The following is a 24,518-nucleotide window of genomic DNA, read 5'->3' as shown; positions in this document are numbered from 1 at the left end:
TTATCGGTATAAGAAATCGAGCATTTATTTGTTTGGAAATACGAGATGAGAAAGATTTCACTTTTTAACGATCGGTTCGTTCGATTATTTCGAGGATCGATAAGATAATGTGTTTACTTTTCGTTCGTCGACGATATCGAGGTGATATTATCAACAAAATTTTACAAGTTATCAGTTTGTAAAAACGGAAATAAGATTGATCATTGAAGCGAGTAAAGATTTATAAATGAATTTTACAAATATACAGATCAATTGATTGTCTCGTTCCAAAAGTAATATTGTAAAATTGTGTGATAATTGTGCGCGCACGATTCTCTAACCTACAATTTTCTCTCAATCTTCAATCATACTCGTGCCACGATACGTCGAATAAATTGAAACGAAAATAAAATAAAATTCTTTTCAATATTATAGATCGTACCAATACAAAAATACATTTCTCTTTCCATTATAACATTTCTCTTTCCATTATATTCAAACACTTTGATCAAATGTGTATTAAAAAACTTTTTGCTCTAATAATAAATAAAAAACATAAAACCATTATTAATCATAATAATTCATATTCCTCTCGACTTATAATTTGCCTTTCGATCCCCAATTCCCATCCAACCATAATTCAAATAAATCAAAGAAATGAAAATGATAGAAAATCATGTCATAAGACACTGACTTGACTAAAAAAAAAAAAAAAATTCCTCTTCATCGAATAAACAATTCCAAATCTTTCTATGCTCGTTCCTTGCAACAAAAACACTCACGTTCAACATTAAAATAGTTCGATTTCTCGTCGATTCGACTCGAATCGAATTCAGGTCGAAGGAAATGCGCGTCGCATTAATATTCCAAGAAACATCTAAATTCTAGCTCGATCGGTCCAGAAGAGGAACCATCTTCCATAATCGAAGTCGCCGGAATTACTCGGCCCTCCCACCTTCCATCGTCACTGTTTCCGAATTCCGGTCAGGTAGATCCGCATCGGCGTTCTCCACCTTTCCGCCATGGTCCGCGGCACACTTGCCTCCTTCAATTATCACTCGCTACTTCTTGTTACCCGTTGTTTTAAGTTGCCTTCGACCCTTTCTCTCCCCGCTATTCACAGGTCGGTCGAGAGACATGCCATCGGTTTCCAACCCTTTTCTCTCTTTGCCGCGCTAATAACGCGGTAACAGAGCTTCGTCACCGTCGGGGATATCGTTCGTTCGAAGACGTTTAAAATAGATGGCCGAGAGATAAAATGGGAGAAGAAGGGGGGAGGGGGATCGGGGCGAGTTCGAATTGAGATTTTTCAATTCGCTTGGCGGCGAATATTTTTTTTAATATTTTATTTTTCGACAAAGATTTTTAATCTCGAGTCGAAGTTAATTTCCATGATGAGAGAGTTCTCTCTCTCTCTCTTTTTTCTTTTTTTTTTGAAAAAAAGAAAATTAACACGTGCGTTGGAACTACGGTACTAGGTGGAATTTTTTAACAAGGGAAATTGTAAAATTGATGGGTAAAAGGGATGATTATTAAGAGCGGTAAGGGGGATAAAGTTATCTTTTACAGGGAAGGGAGGTAACGTAAAACGTAATATTACGAAAGATTAAATTAAAGTAAATTACAAAGAGTTGCGAGATTAGAATTTTTATAATAAAATTAAACTTATATGGATATTCGCGTATAAAAGAATTCTTACTCGTAAAATGATTAAGGGATATAGTCGTGCCACGAAATCGAATTAAAAATTGTACAAAAAAGATCGGCAAACGAGGATAGCAATGCTATAATATTCCGAGTAAAATAAGGTTATGATTAAAGTAACAACGTGGAAAGCTTCGCCAAGCTTGGAAACACGTCATTCTTTTCCAAAACTTTATCCGCCGAATAATCCACCGTAGCCGTGCGCTGCTCAACAACCAATTATCCTTCCAACTTTCCCCACTTCCGGCCTGACAATTGACAGCGACTGGATGCAAATTAAATACAGCAAGTTTGGCTAAAGCCCGAATGGATTTTCTCATATCACGAATTAACAATATCAACCGGGAGTTTTCAGCCAGAGTTCTCCCACATTGAATTCCTGCCGGATTATTTTCTCCAAGGAATATCCGATTCGCTTCATCAACGACTCCTTAACTTGTGCGTGTTGGTTGAATAGGGGATAAGAGTGAAAGAGAGAAAAAGGGTGCGAGAGAGGAAGATGGTCGGACCATTCGGATGAAATGTTTTCTCGAACTGGAAGCGAGAATGGAGGTGCGAGGAGAATCTGCGAGGAAGAGCTCGCGAGACGAAAGGACGACAATTCGATTTTGCAACCCAGATAAAGAAAGCTTTCTTCCTCGTTATAGGTTGCCCGGTTGGGGTTCGAAGCTGGCTTCCTTCTCCCTAAAACCGAGAGGAGAAGAGCGAAAGAGGGTTGGAAAGAATTTCGCTGAAACGAGCCGGCAATGCTTTCCCCGTAGTAACCTTTACACAATGAACGACGCCTAATCGAATTTCTTGGCCTGAGAAAAAACTCCTCCTCTCTCTCTGCTGTGAAAATTCGGAAGAAAAGATGAACACCCGAGGAAAAGGAAGAAGGTGTTAAATCGAATTCGTAATTCGTCGATTATACAAAAAAAAGAATATTCGACTGGATTTTAAAGTTAATTGGATTCCGCTTAATATCATATCACAACAGACGAGATAAAGAATGTTTTGCGCGCGAATGAAGAGAAAAAGATTCGATCGATTCGATTAATTCTCGTCGATTCTCCGAGGGTAATAATTGAAAAAGATCCCGAGCCCTTCGCTTCGAAAGTGAAGTGATTTCGATGCATCGATATTCCTTGCGTTGCGTTTTTTGTAACTATGCTTGTTTTTACTGGAAACACGAATCGTGCAGCGATGCAAGAGTGCTTTGATAGAATTGGCCGTGATTCCAATCACGAACGATTTTCAGCCAATACTAACTGCCATCACGTTCACCAGTAGAATCGTTGCAGTTTTTCCATCATTTTCCTTCCTTTCCTTTCTTTTTTTTTTTTATTTTATTAAATCACCTCCTCGACCAATCCTGGAACGTATCTACCTAAGAGAATTTTTATCTATATCCATTAATCGAATCATCGTAGATGAAACAGAAAATTGAAACTTTAAGGAGGAAAAGAGTCTCGTCAAAATATACCTCACGTTTATTATTTACAGATTTTCATCCTTCGATTAGTTATCCATCGAATCCAATAAATGTGTATTTGCACTCAACAACACTAATAATTTGCGACGGAATAAAATTTCTTATAAAATAATTCGCAAAAGGAACATCGAACGAAATTCGATCAACGCCTATTTCCACAATTATCCATTCTCGACACCGAGAAAAAGTCGTGGTAACAATCTTCGCGATTCGAACCAACTCGAATAAACTCTGATTGGCGGGTCGGTTCGCCGCGTAAAGCCGGGCAAGGAAATCGATTTCCACATGGACAAAGTATTATTATTATTACGAGGGCATCTTGGTTGCCTCGTGAGGAGATGGAGAGGAAACTTTCCTCTCCGTCCACCAAATGTTTGGGGAAAATCAATTTTGCCCCGGCTATCATGCTTATCGGCCGAAGGCCCGGAAACGACGTCAAAGGGGGTCAAAGAAAGTCCGGCGGGACGTTCCGAGTGGCGATGGGCCACTCGCTCGACCCAAAAACAAAGCCTCGTAACTCGATAGAGACATCCCACCGACACCGTGGAAACTCGACGTGACGGCGGAAGCACGAGTCGATCCTCCTCCGTTTCCGCTCGTCACCCGAACAAGGACGATTCAAGGATAAGGGACAAGGACGGCGCAAGCTCCCCCCAACTGTCCAACTGTCCAACTGGGCATTTTCCTTGTCGGCCGTGCTCCCCGATGCTCCCCTATATCTTGAATAATATCTCCGACCGGTGGATACCGACGGGCACGTCTGCCGAGTCTTGACAAATACCACCGCCACCCCCGTACCTTTCGAGTTTACCTTGCAGGAACGTGCCGCGCATATTTCGATCGGAACGCGGAAGGGAATCGTCCCTGCGACGGCAATACATTCCCTCCCGGATGATAGAAAATTATTCGGCCACCGATGCCCGCATACCGATTTCGTTAGGGGCGTTGTTGAACGCTACCGATCATGGAGCAAGGGGTGGTCAACGGGGGTTTGTTCTTTCGAGAAGGAGGGTGAGGATGATGATCGAAGTTTGAAATGAATTTGTTTGATCGAGAAACTTGAAATACGAGGGGACGATGACTCGGTGTTAATCTTGATTTCAAACAAATTCTTCCATTCTTTGCTATTTTCTGCGTCCAATGATTGTTGCAACGAGTATTGCGATCCGATCGAATTCTTCGGATGGAAAATGAATTCGGACAGTTTGAAATTCTATCGGAAGGGAATCAAAGATGTTAGGAAATTGTAGGAAAAGAATGGTAGGATTATTATAAAATGAGCGTTGAAATTAAATAAAAAGTGAACGAATATATATGTAAAAGGGGAGAAAAGTAGTAAAAATCATCGATAATTAACTTTTGATAGGCTGCGAAGTTATGAATGAGAGTTTTTTGCTTTGCGTCTTTTGAATTTGATATTTGATATTATTCGTGGAAATACAGAATTCGATGAATTTTGGGATAGGCGAACTTTCGAATTTTTGGAATTTTGAAATTATAGAAGAAAGGAATATTACTTATGGTTTTCCAAAGAAACTTTTCCTAATTAAAAAAATTTAATCGAAAAGTTGAATAATATAAGTGAATTTTGATTATAAGATTTATAATTTCCTATATTTCGATTAAACGAGAGAGAACATCAGAAACACATAATTTTTGTTCTCCCGCAAGGAAAGAGTTTTAGATACTCCGAAGTGTATCTCGATTTCTTCATCGGAAAAGTGGCAAACGTCAATCCGGCCGTGAGAAGTGGCAGCATTTCTTACCTATCTGAATTGCAAATTTCATCTTCTTAATAGCACCGTGGATTGAAATGCGGAGTTGAACGTTCAGATGGCTGTAAGACACTCGCCTCGATAAATCTAGCGAAATAAGTTCAACAACGTTCGGTTCAACAAACGTCTCATTTTTGCATAAGAATTGTCATCAGACTACAGATATTTAAAAATATGCTAAAAAATAAAACGATCAACATGACATTTAAAGAACGAAAATCATTGTTTAAATTCTATTTTTATAATTGTGTAAACATCGATGATCTTATTTTCATTATCGTATATACAATCATATATATATATAGAAAAAAATAAACTAATGTACGTGTTTAATTATTTTATATCGTAAACATATTATATATTTATCATCATTAACTTTCAAGAAAAATTTCCAAGCTTTCGTTCTTTAAATTTGCCTCGCAGTTAAAGTACGAGCAAATCGAATATCGACTATCTACAGTTCCGCATCTACGAAGTCGATGGTGGAGAAAAAAGAAGGGAGAGAGCCTGCACACGAAGTAATTACGTAAAATTTATTACGAAGACTCTATTACGCCACTTCGTCGTATCTAATAATCGTTAGATGGAATATATTGTCTCCTTGCAATTGATTAACTTGGATTAAATTATGATTCTGGATATATTTTTCAAAAGGAGAGAGGAGGGGACTTAACGAAATTTTCTAATTATAAAATGTCTGTTTATTTTAAAATAAACAGTAGTTAGAAATCTAATTTCGATAAGAAAGTTCGTTTCAAAGTGTTTACGTTGAATTCGATCGATTACATCGAATACAATCGATTTATATAGACATTTGTAAACGATAGGAGGATGAGAGAGATAAAGTTATCTCCTTCGTTTAATTCTTAGAACTGTTTTCATTGAGCAAGCATCCGTGCTATCTGTGTATCATTTATCATCGATATCATCCGTTACCGATTACTCATCAGAATCGAAAAGTTAAATTTTTATAGTTTTTTAACTTACAATTATAAAATTGTCATTATCGAATTATTGAACTTTTTGCAATAAAAATGATACCGAACACGACTATGTTTAATTAAATAAATTCCAACAAATAATACTACGTATATGTAAAATTTATAATTATAATATAAATGTAAATGTACGTTTCACTCTTCTTCCTTCTCCAATAATAAATTTTTCGTCCAAACTCATTTTCTTGGATCAATCTGAAACTTAGATCTTCTTAAAGACGCGAACAATTATTCTAATTTATCAAACTTTTATCTCCAACTATTAAATAACTCTATCTCGAAAGATTACACGTATATTTACAGACTTTTCTCTTCGATAAGAATTCTTAAAACTATCTAAATCAAATCAAACACGTAATTTCAACGATTCAAAATGAATTTCTTATACTCGGCTCATGCAAAGAACTTCATGCATCCTTCGAGGCGAATTCATTTTGCTAATGGAGTGTGACACGTGTGATTTCATTTTCATTTATTAATTTCGTTAATGGCATAATCTCCAGTTTATAACCGATTGCTGGAGACAGGCCGCGCGCAGCATCTCGAATCAATTTTCCAAGAACACGGTCGCGCGTTATCCTCCTTTAGAAAAAAAAAAAATTAATTTTCTTAATGCAACACTATCCGCGAAATGAGGTGAGCGTTGAGATTGCGAAATAATTAGTGTTTTTCACGCTTGTCCGCTGTTTAAGAATTTATCAGGGAATCAGAGAATGTATATTTGGCGGAAGTCGATTCTTGACCACCCTTAAAATATTCCGATCCTCTTTTGGAAATCCAACCAGTTTTCTGTGCTACGCGACAGAATCTTTGCTTGCTGCATGAAAAACGAGATAATTAGATCGTTTTAATAAGATTTGCTCATTACTTATTCTCTTCAATTAACGTTAAGATTTTTCGAGCGGCAATTCCGCAAATCCAAGAATTTTGAATACAATATAAAATTTTCGGAAAAATCTAGAAATACTTTTGTTAAATACCCACAATCATCACGGCGAAAATTTCCTCAAAATTCACATCGTCACAATCTTGACATCTCCATTTTACAGAACAACAAAATCCCTTGACGAATTTTATTACTCGAAAGCGGATATCAAACGGCTCGTAAAGGGTCAGAAAACGAGTTAATTAATGGCGGGACAAGGGAGCAGATGCTCGAACGATGCTGTGTCGGTTGCACGGGATTCGGCCCGTAAGTTTCGGCTTAATTTCGGCCGGATTTCTAAGACCTTCCCTCTCTCTCTCTCTCTCTCTTTTTTTATAGCCCTCCACTAAACCCTCGTGCACACGATGAAACGACAGAGGGTGGAACCGTGTACAATCGAGTGGTGAGGGAGGAAAAAGTGGAAGAGAAAGAGAGGGAAAGAAAAAGAGAAGGGAGAAGAAGTGGGAAACAGCCAAGTCGAGCGAGATTGCCTGCTTTCTAATTTACAACTAGGCAGGGCCTGGCCTTAACAATTTACGTTGTTTCTTACATGGTCGCATCCACCACCTCCCGAACGAACGAACAGGTTGGAGCAGACGTAACCGGCGTCAGGAAGAATAGTATCGAAGGGAGTGAACACTTTTATCCATACTTTTCTCGCTTTTTCCGTTCACCTCTCTCGAGTTCGAAGGGGGAAGAATTACTACCTCGTTAACGGGACGATTGATTCTGATTATAGTTGGGCGTCCTCGATTCCCGACACCGGCAGATATTGGCTCCAGTGAAATCATGTAATCTTCTTTTCTCTTCGCAGCCCATTCAACAAATCCTTCTACATTGGTACCCTCTCTCTCTCTCTCTCTCTCTCTCGTTCTCTGTTTCCCTTTGTACTCTCTACACTTTTTCTTTTTTTTTTTTAATGAAGTTTAATTATCGTTCATTGATTGAGCGGAAAACTTTTATTATACGCGTAACTGGATTCCCTTTTTTACATGGTGGATGTATATCGTGGATAAGATGGTGCAAAATAGAGAGGATAATAATGATTGCGTTGAAATAATTCTACATTTCTAATTCTATGTTAATTGTACGTGTGAAAGAAAGGAAAAGAAAAGAAGAGAAGAAAATAAAAAATTTTGTTAAACGTTTGAGGAGATAATGAATGCATCCAGTGACCTATATTTTTTCTGAAGACCTCTGGTTTTTCCAGGAATCGTATTTGTCTCAAGTTTGGGATAGATCGATTAGACGAGATGCGAGAGATTCGAATAATGATGATGAGAAGTGGAGACAGTGAACGATTGAAAATTAGCTCTTTCTTTGAGCGATATCTCGAGAACCGGAAGTCGTATCGAGATCAACGAAGAAATATTTTAAAGAGCAAAATTTTGCGCTTCCAACGATCCTTCATTCACCTGAAATCATTGTCTTCGAAGTTGTAAAAGTTCGAAAGTTTTTCCCAATTTTAATCGAGTTTTAAGCTCAATCCAGTTTTCCAGAACCGGTTTTTCCAGAACGAAAAACAAAATTTTATTCTACGATTGAACGGTAGAAGGAGAAATATCGCATTGTTTAAACAATTTCATCCAAGTTTTAATATTTTAAACGGAGAAACAAAGTTTACAGGATTAAACTGTATTTTCATTACATAGAAAATAAGGTGGGGAAAATAATTGTTTGTCATCGGGAAGCGGAAGAGCGACAGCTTACCGACCGGGCGAATTCTGTATTAAACGAAACGGCGCATTGTGATGAATTCGATTAAAACTTTGTTAATAGAGACCTTTGCTCACTTACGCGGAACAGGTGGAGGAAGGTGGAGATGAAGAGGGGGAGGAGAGATGGAAGGGAATGGAGGGGGGGAGAGAGAAGTTTAAACAGTCACTGTGCGTAAACAGCAACGAAAGTTAGATATGAAAACCGCAAACTTGCTTAGGAGTCTAATCTAGTCAGTCGAGTTTCATAAATTTTAAAAGTCAAACACGTTTCCGGATTATCTAACGCGCCGCGCCGCCAAGAAACTTCTACTCGTTTTCCCCTTCCGACTTCTTGTGCATCCAATGCACACCCCTCCCCTTGCTCCCCCTTCCCCACGTATAAGTGACCGAGACAGTGGATTAATTTTATTTAGCCAAACGAACAAACAATATTTCCGCCTAACTCGAAACCATTTTTTCCGCTTCCTGGAAAAATAGAAAGTCGTGGAAAACGAGTTTAAACAGCTCCGTTGGGAATTTAATTTTCACATCCCGATCCTACCCCTTTCAACGTGTTTGCTCAAAGTTTATTCGTAAATATTTATGTAAAATTATCTCCTTGTAGAAATTTTTCGCGAATCTTTATGATTAAAGTTTATTTTTTTAATTTCTCGTATTGGGAATTTTTAAGATTTTATTTCGAATATTTCAAATACTTTATCGATAATGAATATCGAAATGAAATATTGAAAAATACTACTTACTTACTTACTTACTTACTTCGATTCCTCATCAATTTCCTCATCAATCTTCCGTAATTGATTATTTTTAATTCTAACGGCGAGAAGTGAAAAATAAACGAAGATATTTCCATTCAAGGGGAATCGGGGAAAATCTCAACAGAGGCTCGTGAAAAGGAGAAAGCACGCCGGCGGATTTCGCTCGATAAGAATAATTTGGTGGCGTCGGATTTCAATCTGTCGAGATGACGGATACGTCGGAGGGGAGATACGCCTCTAAAAGGATGCCGGCGCGGATGACGAGTAGGGGCGGCTCTCCTTTTTAATATCTCTAATATTTCCACCCGATATTCCCCCATTTATTCCCTATCCATCACTTGTCCGATGTGTAACCGGAAACCACCCTGTTCCACCCCAGAAGTCAATCCGATATAGCGGAGGCGCAGTTCGAATTTCCCGCCGTAAAACGATCCTCGATGCCCGAGTGCCGAGTGGCGAGCAAATGTTTTTCTTTCTCAAACAGAAAATAATCCATCTTCCTTCGTTTATAATTCGTTCCCTCGATGCATGTTTACAATTGCGAGCACGTAAATTATTTAATTTATTCGAATTTTTATCTCATATGAATCGATCGATTTTTATCATATCACGCTTCTCGCAACAAAGACTCCGAATCATATTTTTTTTTAAATAAAATTTCGCAAGAAAGCAATTCGTTGAATTTGTTACATGTTAAAATCGATCGTTTTTCCTCGTAATCATAAAAAGCAACATGAAAAAATCAAATTACTATCCATTCTCTATATAAATAATAGCTCGAGAGTTTCTATCTATCTCCAAGTTTTATTTTTCACGAAATCATTGTCCGCCTTTCGAAAGATTTTCCATCAGTTCGATTGGCCAACGATTTTCCAAAGAATCGACGGCGAATATGTCCGTCAACGGTCTCGAGAACCGAAACTCTTGTCGCGACACATCCAAAGCGTCGGCAATAAAAAGAGAAGAGACAGGAGCCCGGTGAACGCTGCGAATAACTGGATTGCTCACAGTGGTTACGCCCAGTTCTAGTCAGACTTGGCAGTGGGTTGGTCCGATTAGGGTCAGCCGAGAGTGGGACCAATCTCCGGTTGCACGAATCGCGATTCCAAACCCTCGCAAAAAGAATCTCTCTATCCGATATCTGGCCAACGAAATTCACGAACGTTCTTCGATCTTCTTCCGAGAAATTTTTCGGGGAGATCAACGATCGTTTCCGTTCACTCGACGATAAGTTTCAACGCATCAAAGATTTTTGCCGAATTAATAAATTATTATTTCTTTAACGTGGTTTATCTCGGCTTCAATTTCGCTTTGGAAATTAGTATACTCTCTGCATCGTTAAGAAGTTCTTTTGTACGAGAGCTTTGTTTATATCTTTAATCGATCGATAAAATATTACGATTAATATTATAGTTAATTGATCGAGACGAAAGTCGATATTTAACGATCGGAATTAAAATGAAAGCATTCGAATTCAATAGTTTTGATCGTGATTCGGTTTAATAACCGGATGGAAATTAAAATTGAGCGACGTGAAACGGTGTTCCGCACTTTGTTTTATCAATCATAGTAAAGAAATTGATTGCCATTTATTTACCGAAGATCGATGACAAGCTGAAAAGCAGAAAGGTATATCAGGAAACAAGACGCAAACCTCTTCCTGCTATCGATAATCTACTCAAAGTGATTGGATACGGATTATAATGGAATATCGACTTAACACAGGCGCGCTTAGTTCTTAAACGCTTGTCAGCTCATGTTCGCGATTGACCAGACGATATAAAGTATATAAGTGGAAAAATAAAGAAACGCTTCGTTCTTCTAATAAAAACATCTTATTTTTTCGTTGCAAGATTTTCCACTTTTTTTTCAAAATCATCTAATAACAAGCATATAAAGATTTTCAAATAATAATCTTCTCTCCTCTTTTGCAACATAATATTTTACAAAGAACTCTCCATATTATTAGGATAACAAGAGGACGTGATATTTCTGTGTAGAAAAAAGTTGAATAGATAATGGATATTAATTTTCAAATTTTTCTTCTTTGTTGTTACGTACTATTCTCTCTGTGATTCTCGTATACCTTAATTAATCCATTATGCTGTCAAAGGAACAATTGCAACAAGAATCCCTTTGTACACACATATAAGCTACAATTAAAAGAAGTATAAAACACTGCTATTCAACCCTTACACGTCACGTATTATATTTCGATGCTTCAAAAGGAAATTTAATAATCAAATTCAATTTAGAATTTTTCATCGTCCAATATAATTTTCACTTGTACAACTTCATGACGGTTTAAACGATTTTATCGTTCAGTCCCTGCATAATAATCTTTATAATTCTCACAAAGTTCAACAAAACATCTTCGAACATCGTTCATATATCCATCGCGTTCATCTGAAAATTCAAATTCCAATCGAGAAAGAAATCCATCTAAAATTCAACTTCAGAATTTTTCGAGTATCGACAATATTACTCATTGTCAGCCACAGAATTCCGAATCTTCCAACTAATTTCCTCAATAACCTGTTTTCATCGTTTCCACATTGGCGATCAACCGATAGAAATCGTCGGGATCCGTTCAAGTTTGAGACGGTGTCGGATTCCCTTAACGTTGGAACAGCGTGTAAATTAGTCGTAACGGCCACGAAACACGCTCCTCCCTCTACCGTTTCTGTATTTGCTGAAACTAATCCATTTTGCGTGGTCGCGCAGCGAGCGCGTGCCAACCGGAATCGTTTCGCCTGATTCAAGGAGTTTCCAATCTGCAGGGCTGTCGTTCCGCGGGAGAATTATACGTTCGTTGCTCGGTGAGGAACAAGTAATTAGTCCGACCCGTTGAACGGCAACGGAATTACTCACGTAAACGTCCTTTGTTCGCGGTGTAATTGGCGGATTTCTAAGGAATTTGCCGCGTAAATTGAGCGCATCTCTTTTTAAGCGGCGGCTCTTTGAGATTCTACGGCTTGTAAACAAAATTAAATACTTTTGTTTAGGTAACGACTTGCATTTGATATAATAAAACGGAAATTGATCTCATTAAACACGTTATGCCTTGTCGTCGTATCTTTCTTATATTACACGTTGGAAAATGTTAATCGTTGATCCCAAAAATAAAATGAAATCCGTGAAAAATAAGTTTCCGGAATAAATTGGAAATTTACGATTCGGATCATTAAGCCCGGCCCATTATTGACATCGTTGAAACGATCCACCATCGTGAACCAACCGCATCGAGAAAGAAACGCATTATTCTTCCTATTACCCTCATTTCCACCCATGAATATTCACGCGTTTCGCTGATTCGAGTAAGCCTAGAAACCCTTCAACAAACGTCTAACAGCCCCCGACAGTTGACGCAGCTAACGAATATAGCTAGGAATTTTTCGAACGGCATCGCCCGCTGCTCGAGAAATCGTTCGAGGAATCGGGCCACGTACGCGAGTCGAAGGCGAACGAGGGATTCTTCCAAAGTCCTTGAAAGTAACAGGCGGCCTCTCGGCCTATCCCCGAAGAGTATCACGAATTAGATCTTCGAGATAAGACCGCTTCGGCACTAATGAATCCAAACTTTCGAACTCCAATTACACCGTCGCGCGCAGCGGACTACTACATCGGACCACTTCCTCCGTGAGGGAGGGAAAGAGAGAAAAGAGAGAGGAGGGAGAAAGGGGCGGGGGAAGGGCGTACACCGACGATGAATATTTCTACATAAATTTTCCACGGCCAGTGTTTGCGTAATTAAAATCACGAGCGTAAGCGGGAATGAAAATTTCACGCGGAATATTTTCGGTTGTGTTCGACGACGGCCTTCTTCTCTTCGTCCATCTTCGATGAATTTACAAAGGGATGAAACGGGACGTTTCTATTGACTCTGACTGCCTGTGTTGACCCTTCAAAGGGTTAGGCATTGTTTTGATATTCAATTTTCAATTCGCCGAGCGCGATTGCTGCTTCCCGACTGCTTTCGACGATTTTTTTAAGGGATGAAATAGAGGATTTTGTTAATCCTTTGATTTTTCGACCATTGTTCGAGAGATGAAGATGATGTACGTAGTAATTATTTAATTTTGAAATATGCATGTATTGATATCGAATTTTTAATGAAGAATTTGTTTCAGATTTTTCAAGATAAGTGATGTCATTCGATCTATATTAGAATAGCTTAATAATATTCAAGGAGAAAATTTCTATACAAAATTATATCAATACTGTTCCATTATTTTCGTTTAATAATTTTTCAAGAGACGACGTGAAAGATACTGTCAATTCTAATTATCTATTTAAGGAATAGATATGATGTATAATTCAACGTAATAAGAAAAAAAGTATTGACATTTGGCATTAAAAATTCACGAAAAATATTTTCAACCACTATTTTCTTTCAAGAATTTTCAAGAAATGAAACCAATTTTAGATATCTATATCAAATACCCTATGTAAGAGGTTATATCTTATAAATAAATCTATTTGCAAAAAGAATCGTTTCGAGACGCGATATGAAAATTTCGTTAACAATTTCGTACGTATTTTTTCTAAAATCTATTTCCAAAAAGCAGAACCAAGGAATCTAAAATTCTTTACATCGACAAATTCGGTAGTTCGAACCAGAACAGAAAGTCTCCTTTATCCATCATTACCCGCGTAAACTCTTTTTCCCATCCTATAAATCGTGTTTCCGTTCCCAGCGGCAATGTAACGAAAACGACAGAGAAACAAAGAAGAAACGGAGGCAACGGTGTATATCCACATCCTATTTACATTCGAGGAAAGAAGAGAGGCGAGGTTTGGAAGAAGAATATTCGAAGCCAGCGTACGAGTCACGGCCGAACAAAAACTCTCCTCTCCCCTTCTTCTTCTTCCTTCTTCTCCTCCCTGAAACGAACGATCCTCCGACGCGAATATCGATATCAAAGGAAGGCAGATACGTCGTCTCTTACTTTTACGATATCTCCTCCTGCACCCGCGTAAACGAAATTCTTCCGTTATTGCGCCACAGATTCCAGTAAACAAATATTTTTGCATCGGCATAAGGCTTCCCCTTTACCTTGCCTCCGTCCTTTCTTACCTCTCACCCTCTCGTGTTCGACGGAGGAGGACCCTTATCCCGAGGAGAGTCGTCTCGCGACGTGCACCTCAGCGCGATTTATCTGCTCGATTAAGCATCGGTGCTCGTTGGAAAAGAGGGTTGACGTCTTCATCGTCTTTGTACGATTCCTCTTAAGAAACCTCTCTTCCTTCTTGGATCAACCCCCTCCCCGTTCCCACTATCCTCCGTCTTCAGAATAAACAGAACGATTTCTTCACAACGGTTTTTTTCTCCCCCTCCCCCTGTCGCTCTTCACGTAGATGGTGCTAACTGGTGCGTCTTTATTTTTCGATTTATTTCTCTGCTCGATTGTGCTCGCCTCGCACAATTTTTCGCCACTTTCACCTCGGTTTTCTTCTTTTTTTTTATAATTTAAAAACGAAATCGGATCGGATTTTTCAATTTTGTTTTCTTCGAAGATCGATTTCCTTGATGAAAAATCGTAAATCGATAATGAATAGAAATTGAAGGTTATATCTCGAGTTTTTATTGTCCTTTGTCTATGGTAATCGTCGTATAAAAAGCTCAACGAAACCGATCCGATAAGAAGAGATATTAAGCGTGATTCTCGAAAATGTACAACTTACACGAATGTATGAAAAAAAAGAAGAAATAATTAACAATTGTGAAAAAGAATTCTGGAAAAAAAGAAGAAGGAGAAAAGGATGTATTATTATCTCGAAATAAAGAAATAAATTTGAATAAAGCGAATTAATTTAAAAGAATAATCACGGAGGGAACCGTTAACGCAACCATTAGTCTCAGATGGGTTAATCCAAGCGGAAGGAATCGTTCCTAGATTTTTGTCCGTCGCACGGAAGAGAAAGTTAGTGGCAATTGGAGCGGGCCGATAGGGAGCATAATCAGGAAACGCTTTTTGCCCTTGCCTTTTCATGAAACAGACTCAATCAGAGGCAGGACGTCGCGTTACGGACTGGAAGAGCTCGTTGAAGTTGTTCCACCCACTTCGATCGAACGATAACGCCCATTCCCCGGTAATCTGACCGCTTATCTGGCGATTTTTCTCCACGCTGAGCTCTCAAATCGTCCGGAAGTTGCCAGGGCCAGGAATTAAAAGGCAAAAGGGTCCTCGATTTCGCTGTGATCCAGGGTGTCGCGTTTCCTTTCGGTTCTCTCTCTCTCTCTCTCTTTCTCTCTCTTTCTTTCTTTCTTTCTTTCTTTCTTTCTCTCTAATTCCATCGTGTAACGTTACGATAAACTTGGGATCGTTTGAACGTGATATCGCCTCGATAAATGATAAGTAAACCGGAGTTCAATTTTTTTCCCGGACGCGGAAATGGAAGATTTGAGAGCGGAATAAAAGAGAGGAGTTATCGATCTTTCGGTGATTTGAAAGATTGAGGTAGGTATTAATCTGGGTTAGTGGTGTTCTAGAGTAAGCTCGAGAGAGAATGAGGATCTTATTTTATTCTTTTCTCTTCTCGAATCAGGGAAATGGATATTAGTTATTGATTTGATGGAATCATTTCCGAGATACGTTTAAGAAGGAAGTTTGTAGATAGATAAATAAAGATAAATTTATATCTCCTAATCTAAAAAATTAATGAGCAAATAAAATTGAGCAATGTATTGTTATTCTGTAAAAGATATAACTGTGATAAGTGTGAACATACGTCCTTAAATTTTACTTCCTACGATCGCTATTTCAGTTGAATTCAATATGTTGTTTTATCGTTCGTGACAAAAATATTAGAAGAAATTCGCCGAAAAATAATTCATCGTATCTCTCGTATAATTTAAATATATCAAATATACATTAACATTCAAATTCGTAATATTTAAAAACTAGCACAGAATATATTTTAAAAAAAACAAAAAATTAAATTAATGCCTATCCTTAATATCCCAAAGTACAACATAACCGTAACGCTTAATCTCACCCAATCCCCACAAGACAATGAAATGAAATTTCACATTTTATCTCCTCCTCTTCCGCACAATCAAACGAGCCCTCATATGTTGAACCAGAAAACACAGATAAACCCGATTTTGAAAACCATTCCACGAACCACCTCTTCCAATCATCCCCCTGGATATTTCTCAAAAAGCCACACTCGCACCACATTCGTCCTCTAAAATTAACAACTCAGCCACGTCTGCTGCCATGGACTGAAGAGATAAGCAGCGAATCCAGTAATCTCGCGAAAGGTTCGTTGGTTATTGACACAAGAAGAATCCGCGACCAGGATCAGTTCGAAAAGTCGACGACATCAAATCCGGCGTAAAAATAAAGCACATTTTACGTCCGTGAGATCTCGAATGAGAGAATAAACCACGAAAGACTTGGAATCATGTGTGTAGACCCCGTGCGCGTTCCGTGTGTGTGGACCCCGGATTTACGGATGGATTGCAGTAAAAGCGCGGCAAAGAAACCAGAAATGCAGAGGGCAACACGAACGGACAATCTCTCGTTTATGTATCCCGCATCCGTACTCTCTATGACCCAATGAAATGGTTAAATCACTTTAGCCACGGACGTTTACAACACCGATCGACCTTATTATTTTATTACGTCCAGTCTGTACGCCATCTAAGAGTCGGAAGAACGTTTTGTTGACCCGGAAAATCGAGTTCAAAAAAAACCGAATATCTCGATGAATGGATCACGATGGAAAGGTTTTGAAATCTTTTTGCTCGGATGATTTTAGTAGACGAGGGGAATATCGATTTTACGAAAAGTTACACCGACAGTTTTACGTTGATTTATGACGTTAATGCGTTTGTTACTCGGCGAAGTGTTTGCGCGAGGATATGGCAAGAAGGTGCGAAAATCGCATCATCATCCGAAGGTTCGAGGCATTATTTATGATAGGTCGAGGAATTTTTTTTCGATTTAAGAAATAAGATTGTTCATCGAAGTGTTTAAAAACAACATCATTTCGAAAATAAAAAGTAATCGCGAGGTACAATAAGACGAATGAAATTCGTCACGAAATAATAATGTTCTACCCTTTCGCAATGTCTAAATCAACCTCGATAACCTCATTGTTCGACGAGGGTCAAAGAGTCAACGAAGGGGGTGTATTCCCTATATCAAATTCGATTATCTTCGTCCATTTCTACGTATTCGATCTTCGTATTCGATTAAATATGTACACTCGTGCATTGATTGGCAAAATCTCCACACTACCGAAACGCGTGACGAGCGCGTTCGTTAATTAAATGTAGCCGGTTAATAGAAATTCGCGCGGAATCGCGAGAAGGGTGAAATAAATAATTTCGAGTGGCGATGATCGAACGACGCGTGGCTCGTCAACGTTTATGGCAACTTGAACAAACGCATCGCATTTCCATATTGACGAAACATTGTTTAACGATATGCGGGACCGTTGAACATTGACGCAACGCCCCCTCGATTTAATAATTAATTATTCACACGTCGAGCTACCGTTCGAAATGTAAATTACGGGATGGGCACGTTTGGGAACGTGTTTTGAATTTTCTTAATTTTCTATCTGAAATTTTTCACATCGACAAGTCGTTTAATTAGAGAGAAATGAATGATCTCTGATGACAAAGACAAGACAATATATATATATTTTAAATTCGAAAGAAAGAGATTCGATTTTTCAATTTTCACGAATTTGAATTTAAATTACATGTATAATACAGAATGGATACAAAAATATAGGAATAATTGGATTAATTGGAGATCATAGAGATAATTTCAAACAACATTTCCTTCTTTATCACTCTCTTCTTCCTTCCTATCTTTGCCTTACTTTCAATACTCTCTCCTCTTCTATTGAATATTCTATTGAATATTTTTGGAACGGTATCTAAATACTATTAATTTCCTTTCTAAATAAATATCTATATTTGAAAACTTTTTAATTTTTATATTTGTCTTATCAAATTTAAACTGGATTTATCTTCTAATTAATTCAGATAATCAACATTCCACTGCAACTTAGTAAACGAGATTGGCATCTTGACAAACTAAAAATTCCGAAAATTCGTGAAAAGATAGAAAAGAAAAAGATGGAAAAGAGATAAGATAAGGGCAAAAAAAAAAAAAAATAGAAAAACTTGTTCCAATTCCGGATTATCCATCGTAGCGTGAAGTCATCGCGAATTTGTAATTAATTTATTCACTCGCGGCTACGTCGCTTTGTCGTGGTTGAATATTGCATTTTTCCATTAACAGGCCGCGATTTCCCATAATCGATATTTAATAATTCACGGGGATGGCGGCGGTTTGCCCGTGGGGGTGGAGGACGCGGCGGAGACAGGTGGATCCGACCGACGTTGAATACCCGGTGAAAACAGAAATTGAATGTTCACGCTTAAAAAGGTATTTTACAATAACACGCGGATGTGTATCGCCGAATGAATGACCGATCACCGAGAAACACCGCAATATTCTCGTTGCGCAAACAGGCGAAATGCAGTTATTTCCCGCTCGCGAAATCCCCGGTAAATAACAGCAAGAAGGGATTGTTTGCATTGGGAATTAGTTATGGTTTTTGCGCGGGGTGAAGTTGTTGCATCGCCGTTCGAAAAACTAGACGGCAAAAAACCACGGCAGCCGTCGAGGATCTCTCGTTTGTTATTTCGTTTCGATCGATTTCTTGACTAATAGGGCAGCGAGATAAAAACCTGGATCGAGGCAGATCCTCCATTTTCGTCGCTCAAGCTTTTTATGACGATTTTATCAAATTTCGACAAATAAAAACGAACAATTAAGGTCCATGTGAAATATTAATTAGCCTTTTTTCAAAGTTTTCGTTGATTACAAACATATATATGTAAAAAGTAAAGGAATACATTGATTATTAGAAATTTTTATTTTTATTTTCATCTTTATTTCCGTGCGCAGTATTGAATTAGATTTTGTAAACGAATTCCAATATTTTTTCAATCAATTTTTGAACAATCGTCTACGATTCCTATAATTTTTTAATCATATAAATATCCTATTACTTGAATCAAATGTCAATTTGATTACGTAAACTAAGAATTTCTATATTCGCTTTTCAAAATTCTACCACTTCCATCTCCTTTCCCTACCATTTTTCACTCGCACAAAGAAAAAAATAAGACAAAAATCCCTAAAACGAATCCAGAATTTTCCATAAATATAATCGCCCAATCCCAAAGCCAAATCATAATCCAATCGATTTAAGGACGACTTCATTTTCCGCTCCGGTTTTAATCTTCTACCCTTATTCTCGCGTGTGTTCGGAACGTGTGGGGACCAATAGGACGGTCGAACTCTTAACAGGAGTAGACAGATGGATTGAAGTGCGGAAGCTCTGTATTCAAGTACTATCCAAGCACCGCGAAGGACGATGGCGCTCGTTTCACGGGTAGAGAAATACGTGGAAGGTGCCTCCACTCGGAGTTGATGGCGTCAGCTGTTACGTACTGTTGTCGACTTCCGCGCTCTGGCCCATCCCCCTATATACACCCCTCGCCATCCCTCCACCACTATTTTTCCCGGGGCAACAGGCTCGTCGAAAGAATACAATATTCTATTCTCGCGACGTTTTTCAACGGGATGATAATCCGCGGTTTATTCGTGACGGTTGTTGGAAGAGGCAGAGGAAAAATCGACCGAGTCTTGGTATCGTTTGGGAGGAATTATTGGACTTCCTGTTATCGACTCATAGCGGGGAATAATGTACGCGTATATAACTTGGCGAGCTATCTTGAAAGTTTTATTTGCGAATGTTAATGGGAGAAGTTTGTTGGAACAAATGTGTTAAAAATTTGTGGGATGGAATTAGGAATGAAATCGGGACGTGATATTAGAAAATTTGCAGGTAGAGGGAGATGTATAATTTCGTTATTCTTAAAAATTTTTAACCTATTTTTAACTCAATAAATAAACCAGGATAATAATTGAAGAAGATAGACCAAGGAATATATAAAACGTATCGAATACGCAGAAAATTTTAAAATTTTGTCGGAATAATATCTTCTAAATTACATTTTTAAGATAATCTTATTATTTCTTCGAACCGCTACAAACTCCTCCGCAAGATCGCAAATGTCTCTTTTTGTTTTACGACTTTGGGAATGGATCCTTTTAGAAGATACTGGATGTTTTTTAAACTTTGACTCGCCGTCGGATGGGGAAATTTTATTTACAACGATCGGACGTGAAGGATGAAAAATTGTCGAGTAGGAGTGAAAGAATTATTTTCCTTCCTTTAATAAAACCTATTCCAACGTGTAGTCGCGTATAATTTCAAATCCATCCATATTCTCGATATTTCGAAAAGTAATTTACACCCAAGAGGTAATTTATTTTTCGACACGCATCAAGATCGATCTATCCTACTAATCGATTAACACTTTAACATCGATTAACGAGGAAATTGACGCGAGGACCAATTTCTTGATGGCGTTATTAATGTTTTAAAGGGGAACGAGGATGTTACGCGTGAAAACTGATTAATCTTGATCTGTTCGGGCCGATTCACGCGATTGCGTGTCAAATTTAAGTACCATCGATAAATCAGTGCCCGTTGATGTCCACCGTGACGTTTAAATAGTCGCTTATGCGGAATGACGGGTTAGAGCATCGAATTTATATGTGACCGATAAAGCCGGCTGAAATATATGTGCCTCGCGTATCAAGTACGTCAAATTTTCATAATAGGGCTTGTCATAAATGAAAGCCACACGTACGAATCTTGACGCGTCGTTTTATGCATATTAGAGCGAGGTGTAATTTTTCACGTTGTGTCTTGGACAAAATATTTCGATCACAAAATTCTGTCGCATCTTCTGCGCTATATTCTTCCCTTCCTCGTTCTGATATTTTAATTAAAAACAAAGGATATATAAATATCCGTATTTACATTCGATAGAAACTCCAGAAATTTTTCGAAGAATAGATGCGTGTTGAAATATATATGTACATTTCGCTTGTTGTTCACTGACGTTTTATTTAAAGTCCATTTTTGTTGATTTTCTGTTTTTACGTCATCTAGTTGCTGAAAGGTGGTGATTTAATACGTCAAAAGTAAAATGGGAAACTTGATCGGTGAAAAATTCGATAGGAGGCGAGATACAACAATTTTAAATCCTGGATAAGCTCAACGTTAAAACTACTCTTTAATAAAAAATTACTTGAAACGTGACTTATCAACTCTTATATTTTATTTCTATAAAAAAAGGATATGCGATATTTTTATTTTTAACAACTAGAAACATCATATTCCGTAAATTTGAAATCAAATATAAACGATCTACAACATGGAGCAAACAGGAATAATATATACATATATAATATATATATATATATAATATATACATATATAATATCAAATTGCATTTTTACAATCTGTTTAAAACGACCGCATGATAATTGAGACGCGATTTCATTTTCCATTTTCCCCATACGGATCTTTTAATCGCTAATATATGTATATTTGGGTTTCATATCGTTATCGTGGACAAACGTGGCCATTATTTGTCGAAATAAAACGTTACAATCGAAGGGATGAGACAATTCCATTACACGATGGAGAATAACGCGAATATATCGAAGGATTGGAGCGAATGGGAAGAACGATTGCGTTGACTGGCGGTGTTCGCCATAATTACGCACGACGATCCTGTTTATTTCGCTGGAATCGCGTAACGCGTTGCTCTCCATTTTCTCTGTGACTTGATCGCTTCGATCTCGACTCGAAAATTCGCTTGTAATATCAATTCATCGTTACGTCCCGCTGGATCAATGGTGTAATCGCGTGCCTCGTAGATGAAACGCCAGCCGATCACCGTTTGCAAACCATTCTCCATTTAACGAAGGATAAAATCCACTCCAATGTATATGTTTGTAAATCCTCGATATAGAGTGTTATAAATCTGTATTGTTTAAACTGTGGAGAAAGGAGGAGGAATTGGAAAAAATACATAAAAATACGAGATTTTTATTATCTTTGGACAGTAGTAATGTTTTGCCAAAATTTTTTTTCTTTTTTACATGATTAAGTAAATTTTTTGAAAATGTGGTTCCTTAAATTCGTTATTTTGACAAAATATTGTTTTTCTTTATAATTTATAGTAGATCGATCGTGTATTTTTAATACTGTTGATAAATAAATTTATTAAAGTAAAAAAAAGTACTAATTTTTTATCGAATAATATTCGAAAGGCTACAAAATGTAAAAATCACCAACACTTGTACAAGAGTTGATCGTGCAATCGTCACTTTCGTTAGTTAGCAATGAACTTCGAAGTAACGTACTTACTTAGTAATATTTACTCGAAACTTGGCAATATCTTGTCAAAAGTTACTTAATTAATTTGCGTGAGAACATCGATACTACATTATATACCCTTTTTATTCGTTAAATTTTCTATCTATCATCTGGAACGAGAGCATGAAATCACCGGATCGTTATTTATTTTCAATAAATGGATTAAAATTTTGAAATACCATCAAGAAAAGAAATCTGTAACGATTCCATCGTAAGAAGAGCATTCTCACGAAACATTCAATTTTATCCAAACGAAATTACCCACATCGAATCGCGATGGAACGGTAATTTCAACACCGAGAACGTAACATCCCTTCTCCCCTCCCGTGGAGGAGAATCAAATACGAAGAAATTTTCTCGCGAAAACCCCACGGAAGAAATAGGTGGGCGCACATCCAACCAAAACGTTGAAAAAAGAACAACCGTAGTAACTTTATTAATATTTCATAGTCGCTGTGAATGGTTTTTCGACGATGTCTTTTTTCTTTTTTTTTTTCTGGCTCTCCCTTCCTCCACCCGCAGCAACCAAAGAATCGCCCGTTTCAATTCTCGTGTACGGCGTGAATAAAAATGGGCCAGTGTATTTAAGTGGATTTCGCGCGGACACACTCGTGGGACCTCGGTCGTCGCGAAACGCTCCATCGATTTCGACAATTTTACTGCCGACACACCGCACCGACCGGACTGGTTACGGAAAATTAAAAAAAAAAAAAAAAGAAAAAAAAAGGAAAGGGGAAAAAAATTGTGGGAAAAAAAAGAGAAGAACAAAAAAGGAAGGAGAGGGGAGAAAAAGGAAGAGAAAGACAAACAGATGGAAAAGGGTGACGCGCACGCAACGAGAGGGAAGAAGGGTAGTTATGGTACATTGGGTGAGTGACAGGAAAGGACGAGCGGCCGGTCGGAAAATGTTCCAGCCTGAAATAAACGTCACTGATACGCCGGCGCGACGTTCAATAAATTGTTTGATGGTTCATAGGGAAATCGTGGGAGAAGTTGTTGTCCGCCGTTAGCCAGGAGATAAAGCCTCGAATCCATTTTCGTATCGTGCCGTTAAAGATTAACCCCTTCTTCCTATTATAATCAGACGCGAAACTTTTCTTCCCGCATCTTACGCCAGTTCAATTAATGTTACGAGTTTAATTATCAAAAAAAAAAATATATATCTAAAATTATATTGTCAAAATTAACAATAATTCCGTTTTACATGAAACTATAGATGGAGCAATTTTTTTTTCTTTTTATTAATCATAATAATAGAGGATCAAACCAACCCTTGAAATTTCCCTGTTATTTTTGTCTTTTTAAATAAAATTTGATACGAGATGGAATAAAATTTTGAACTATGAAATATGCGGATTTTAATTTAATAAAATTATAATAAAATTTAACACTAAATATTTTTAAATCGGATTAAAAAACGTTCAATTTATCGATGTTAATTTATTCAATTCGATGATCTCTTTTTTAGAAAATTTGTTTCTAATAACGTATTTCGCGGAAGGAAATCTCTATTTTATGACTCGCCACTTTCCTAACGTTTTACGACCGCATTCCGCCACGTCGTGGCTCGACTTGCTTATTGTCAGCGAGGAAGAAAGAAGCGCAGGAACGAAAGAGCCGATAATCGAATGGAATTTCGAGCCATCGTTCGCTGGAAATAATGCTGGCGAGGTGGATAAAAATATTTAGAAGATAAAAAAGAGACATCATCCCTTAGCAGGGGTTATATAACTGCCGAATATAGAGGCTAGTTGATAACGTTGAGAAAACCGATAATAAAACGATTGATAAAAAACGATAATATTGATTGATAAAAAAAAAAAAAGAAAACATTTCGATTTGAATGGCTTCG

At 37.7% G+C, this 24,518-nt stretch overlaps 1 protein-coding gene across 3 annotated transcripts in view; it reads right to left on the bottom strand.

Annotated features, from left to right (window-relative positions):
- LOC107999455 (uncharacterized) overlaps nucleotides 1–24,518 on the bottom strand; it is a 44,989-nt gene that overhangs the window by 10,251 nt on the left and 10,220 nt on the right. Inside the window, exon 1 of one of the 3 annotated variants that reach the window (XM_062081773.1) lies at nucleotides 762–23,860. The exons of the other annotated variants lie outside the window; for them this stretch is intronic. The gene's annotated coding sequence lies outside the window, so the exon portion shown is untranslated. Of the gene's footprint in view, nucleotides 1–761; nucleotides 23,861–24,518 lie in introns of those variants that run through there. 3 annotated transcript variants of the gene reach the window in all.

The sequence above is a fragment of the Apis cerana genome, linkage group LG11 (genome assembly GCF_029169275.1).
Source record: "Apis cerana isolate GH-2021 linkage group LG11, AcerK_1.0, whole genome shotgun sequence".
In the NCBI taxonomy this organism is placed as follows: Eukaryota; Metazoa; Arthropoda; class Insecta; order Hymenoptera; family Apidae; genus Apis; species Apis cerana.
The sequence above is the reverse complement of the archived record's forward strand: the minus strand, read 5'-3'. Positions and strand labels throughout refer to the sequence as shown.